The following is a 6,000-nucleotide window of genomic DNA, read 5'->3' on the forward strand; positions in this document are numbered from 1 at the left end:
ACTACAGCTTAAATCCCTTAACTATATATACTTTAGATGTTTTACAGCGTTTATATTGGAAATCTCCTTATCTCCTACTTTCCTGAACCTTTTCGGCTATGGGAGGGGTGTCGTGGCCCAAGAACCAGTCAGTTATACCCGTGGGACAGTTACCTGGTGACAGGGGTGAGAGGTATACAGCTACTTGAATCAGTAAACACTCCCCCACAAGGCCCCTCAGATCCAGGCAACCTACACCGACAGACAGACTTGCCCCAACAATGGCCCTGTTGATGAAGTAGAAACTTATCGGGCCGGACAACTTTCTCCCCGTCTTCTAAATACTGAAGTCAAAACAATGTGTTACTAATGAAAGTTCCACTACCATTCAGTTATCATGTGCATTGTCGTATAACTTTTGTGTGAGTGCACCGTATCATACAGCGTACACGTTTATCTATTTAAAAAGCACAGTGTGCGTGCATCATTCAGGGGTACCATCCTAGGTATAGGTGTCCCTGTTCATAACGTATACGGTGTGCGTGCATCATTCAGGGGTATCATCCGGGGTATAGGTGTCCCTGTTCATAACGTATACGGTGTGCGTGCATCATTCAGGGGTACCATCCTAGGTATAGGTGTCCCTGTTCATAACGTATACGGTGTGCGTGCATCGTTCAGGGGTATCATCCGGGGTATAGGTGTCCCTGTTCATAACGTATACGGTGTGCGTGCATCATTCAGGGGTACCATCCTAGGTATAGGTGTCCCTGTTCATAACGTATACGGTGTGCGTGCATCATTCAGGGGTATCATCCGGGGTATAGGTGTCCCTGTTCATAACGTATACGTTGTGCGTGCATCGTTCAGGGGCATCATCCGGGGTATAGGTGTCCCTGTTCATAACGTATACGGTGTGCGTGCATCGTTCAGGGGTATTATCTAAGGCACAGGTGTGCGACGCAAATTGTAATAACGCGGTAATAGTAAACTGCGGCAAATTGTAAAACAGGCCTGTCATGATGCCTATTGCACACACTATCGTTATCATATAGTATAGCAGGCTGCAGATTCCAGCAACAAATACATAAACAAGTTATTGTCCTGTCGTAGAAATGGACATGTGTTACTCTTCCGCTATCTTAAAATCGACCGGACGTTATTAAGAAAGTGTGAAATCATAATACCTTTAACGTTATTCTAAAAGCGAACAATGAATAAATAAACACATTATACGTGGGCACTGTGGAACCGGTTCACTGACAATTAGCAATACATCATTTAAACCAGGTTTCCGGATGCAGAACGGAAGTAGATGCTGAATGATTGGTAATTTGCTTCAACGTCCCTTGTATTTCTAAGACGCGTGCTTGACACTAGTTATGGGGAAATAAGTTAACCTTTCAGAAAGTGTGTACCAGAGTAGTAGCCTATGGCTCAATGACTAACACGTTTGGCTCTGTGACGTCAGATGTCTGCTTTTACTGCCCTTTCACCACTCAGCCTTGTGCCAGATTTACGTTCAAATAGTCCCGTCAGTTATGTGGTACAAGTGACATCTTTATAAATGTCACATTTCAGCTATCAATTTAACATGAAGTCGTTTGTGGTTGATTTTAATGATCTGGGTAACACAAGAAGTTGAAACAATCGGGTAATTGTTAAAAGTGGAAATGCTGCGCGGAAGTCGACACCATGAAGAGAAACATGTGTTTCGCTGTGTTTGCAGTGGGGGGAAATATAAACTTTCTGTGCTTCCATGAGCCACAGACCACATATAAAACCTGAAGCAGCAATGTGGTGTAAACTGATTCCACACTGAAACGTAGAAATAAACATATATTTCTATTTACTTACGGATTTAAAACTGAAGTTTTAAATCCGTCAAGAAAAACACGTAATCAAAGAACAGGCAACATATCAGAGTTAGATTACAAGTCACGAATGCAGCAATAATACACATGCAACACGCACCGCAAATAATGAGACTGCACTACTATATATCATGTTCCTACGGATGTGTTCCTTTACCATACAGGGAATATATTCCTTCTTTTACTGAAATTCATCCATTCCGTTCTGTCCAAATATAGACACACACTGTTCCTTCTTCGATCATGTCTCTCTGTTCTGAAATGATCCAACTTTAGTGACTTCATATGCCATGTATGTTGTTCCTCAGGCAATGCATCATCTACATGCATCAGCAAACAAATATGTGAACTGTATATCTGACACTTGTCTTGTTTCTCCTGAGTGAGTTGAACTAATAATCCAGATTTTAACCGCTTTCTAGAGTGTATACGCTTAGGCTCAACTTTCCCCCCAAATCATCAAACTCGTTCACTGGCAGATTTAGAATTGCATTCAACTGACACAGAATCTCTTAGCCAGTTTGATCTCACGTTTTCAGTATGTGTTTCTGACCTATACAAATGCGATAATAGTCTTTGTTTTCGGCGATCTACGGTTTGGACAATGTAGTCATATTGTAGTTGTGTTCTTTCTAAATTGTGTCATAGTCAACTTTCATTTGCTTCAGAAATAACATTCACGAAATCTTTGTGGGACCACAAACTGGTGAAAAATACATTAAAAACGTATCCATTTTCCAGAAAGCCTCTGGGTACTGGAAACAATGTGCTTGAACTCCAGAATCATCACCACCTTGCGAAGAAATCAGGTCATCCCGAGGACTGGTCAGAAGCCCCGACACAAAACTTCTCCCAGATAAAGACAGGGAGTCAAAAAGTGTTCTGGACATCTCGTAAGGACGAGTCAAAGTAGGGGATTAACTATCTGACTTGCTAGAGTTCCAACCTGTGGGAGCAAGCTTAAGCTGTCCTATCCTGACATGAGATCGTTGTATAAATCGTTGTATATACTCGTGTAACTGACCTCTAAGCATCCATATTAGTCATAATGTCAACATGCACACACTGCTTGAAATCTTCCATTGAACTTCGTTGCCGAAACTTATCATAATTCTGACCAACATCCTTAACATCACCTAAGGCTAATTTTACCTAACAAAACTCCAGATACATATCACCAATCCTTTCGGCTCCATGACTCAGGGAACAAGCGATGAGCCTCCACTTCACCTTTTCACCTAACCAAAATTTAATTGGATAGACTGGTGGTTGTTTTATTGATATAGTACCGTGCGTCAGGTAACAACAAATATCATAGTAAGCATATTTGTGGTATGACTCGCCCGGGGATTGTCCCTTCCACTTCACGGGTAGACGTTCAACCCTCTACACCATTACTTGCGTTTTGCCAGTTAATACCCATTGCAATAACATCTCTGAATGCAATTTTTCTGTGCCCATTCAATGTACAGTCCTTTCAAATGCTGAAAACAATCGTCAAATTCGTGAACGGGGAGGGACTAATCTGACATTGTATGTCACGTCAGGAATTTGGACTATTTGGAGAAGAATTAGTGCAATTTTGCAGTTTTGTTTCCCTGTATTTTTCTGTTTTCTTTCTTTATAAGGTTCTTTTTCTCTTTGAAATTTGAATTATTTTGTATGCTTTTTCAGTGGACGAATTCGCACTTCGCAATGTCCTTCAGTTCGCGAAGAACAATTTGATTCATTTAAATGACCCCAAGCAAAGATTCCACATTGTCCCTTGTTCTCCCTTAATGCTTAACACCAATGTAATAATAAAGGCGTGAGAGAAACATGGAGCTGCTAAGTGTTATAGAGGCGTGGTGTCAGAGACTCGCCTTAAAGTGACCACGTGGAGCTGGTAGGTGTGATGGTGGCGTGATGTCAGAGACTCGCCTTAAAGTGACCGGGTGGAGCTGGTAGGTGTGATGGTGGCGTGATGTCAGAGACTCGCCTTAAAGTGACCGGGTGGAGCTGGTACGTGTGATGGTGGCGTGATGTCAGAGACTCGCCTTAAAGTGACCGGGTGGAGCTGGTAGGTGTGATGGCGGCGTGATGTCAGAGACTCGCCTTAAAGTGACCACGTGGAGCTGATAGGTGGGATAGTTATGAAGGCTTGGCGTCAGAGACTCGCCTTAAAGAGACCACGTGGAGCTGGTAGGTGTGTTAGGGGCGTACCCATTACAATCTAACGCGTGCCTACCTAACTGATCCTCTTCAATTCATATCAGGTGGAGTTGAAGCAGGTAATCCATGAGGCCTTGCCGTGCTGTCAACACCAAATGCACACTGCTTTCCGCATTGCGATATGGCGATGTTTGCAGACCGAATCTACCACTATATACTCATTGATATGCAACACAGTTATATTACGATTCTCAGGTCGTCCGCCTCGTTAGGTTATGGCTATTATTGTTGTGACTCCTTTCATCTCACGTGCTGGGGGTGTTTCCCGCGTTACTCGAGCATGAAATTAACGTAACCATGTTAAACTGCGACTTCGTTATCTCCAGGCATCACTGCCAGACATGCGTGCCGAGAAGAGTTGCCATGCCAAACACAACATCCATGCCGCCTATCGATTCAAGTTTTAGTTTGCTCTGGTGAAGGAAGCGGTGACTGGTGGGATGGCTGAACACAGATGGCATAAACAAGGCAGCCAAAGTAAATGCAGTTTGCTTCATGGTGTTTTACTTAGTTGTAGAAGAAATGAAACAAATCTTGAAAAGACTGACCAAAATGATAAATGATTGAAATCCGATTTCAAAACAAAACTCTGTGGTTTACGATATTATAATTAGGAAGGATATATGGCACTCGTGTATTAAATGTCCGTAGCCTGTGTTAGAAGTCGATGTCATGGATAGGAGGTAGTAGTGAATTGCTGTCACGTGTGTTTGTGTACGTCTCCAGCCTGTGTTAGAAGTCGATGTCATGGATAGGAGGTAGTAGTGAATTGCTGTCACGTGTGTTTGTGTACGTCTCCAGCCTGTGTTAGAAGTCGATGTCATGGATAGGAGGTAGTAGTGAATTGCTGTCACGTGTGTTTGTGTACGTCTCCAGCCTGTGTTAGAAGTCGATGTCATGGATAGGAGGTAGTAGTGAATTGCTGTCACGTGTGTTTGTGTACGTCTCCAGCCTGTGTTAGAAGTCGATGTCATGGATAGGAGGTAGTAGTGAATTGCTGTCACGTGTGTTTGTGTACGTCTCCAGCCTGTGTTAGAAGTCGATGTCATGGATAGGAGGTAGTAGTGAATTGCTGTCACGTGTGTTTGTGTACGTCTCCAGCCTGTGTTAGAAGTCGATGTCATGGATAGGAGGTAGTAGTGAATTGCTGTCACGTGTGTTTGTGTACGTCTCCAGCTTGTGTTAGAAGTTGACATGATGCTGTAGACATGTAGTACGTGAGTGGGACGCTGTTGTATGTCTGTAGCTTTCGGTATGTCTGTTGAAAGCATATAGTTTCTGATACGTCTGTAGTACGTATGTCTTTTCTGGTACATTTATTGGTGGCGTGTAGTGTTTGATACAGACATGTAGTGTTTAGTACGTCTGCTGTGGGTATGTAGTGCTTGGTACGTCTGTTGTGGGCATGTAGTGTTTGGTACGTCTGTTGTGGGAATGTAGTGTTTGGTACGTCTGTTGTGGGCATGTAGTGTTTGGTACGTCTGTTGTGGGCATGTAGTGTTTAGTACGTCTGTTGCAGACATGTAGTGTTTAGTACGTCTGTTGTGGGCATGTAGTGTTTGGTACGTCTGTTGTGGGCATGTAGTGCTTAGTGCGTCTGTTGTGGGCATACCGTGTTTAGTACGTCTGTTGTGAGCATGTAGTGTTTAGTACGTCTGTTGCAGACATGTAGTGTTTAGTACGTCTGTTGTGGGCATGCAGTGTTTGGTACGTCTGCTGTGGGCATGTGGTGTTTAGTACGTCTGTTGTGGGCATGTAGTGTTTAGTACGTCTGTTGCAGACATGTAGTGTTTAGTACGTCTGTTGTGGGCATGTAGTGTTTAGTACGTCTGTTGTGGGCATGTAGTGTTTGGTACGTCTGTTGCAGACATGTAGTGTTTAGTACGTCTCTTGTGGGCATGTAGTGTTTGGTACGTCTGCTGAGGGCATGTGGTGT

This window comes from Haliotis asinina, chromosome 3 (genome assembly GCF_037392515.1).
Source record: "Haliotis asinina isolate JCU_RB_2024 chromosome 3, JCU_Hal_asi_v2, whole genome shotgun sequence".
Taxonomy (NCBI): domain Eukaryota; kingdom Metazoa; phylum Mollusca; class Gastropoda; order Lepetellida; family Haliotidae; genus Haliotis; species Haliotis asinina.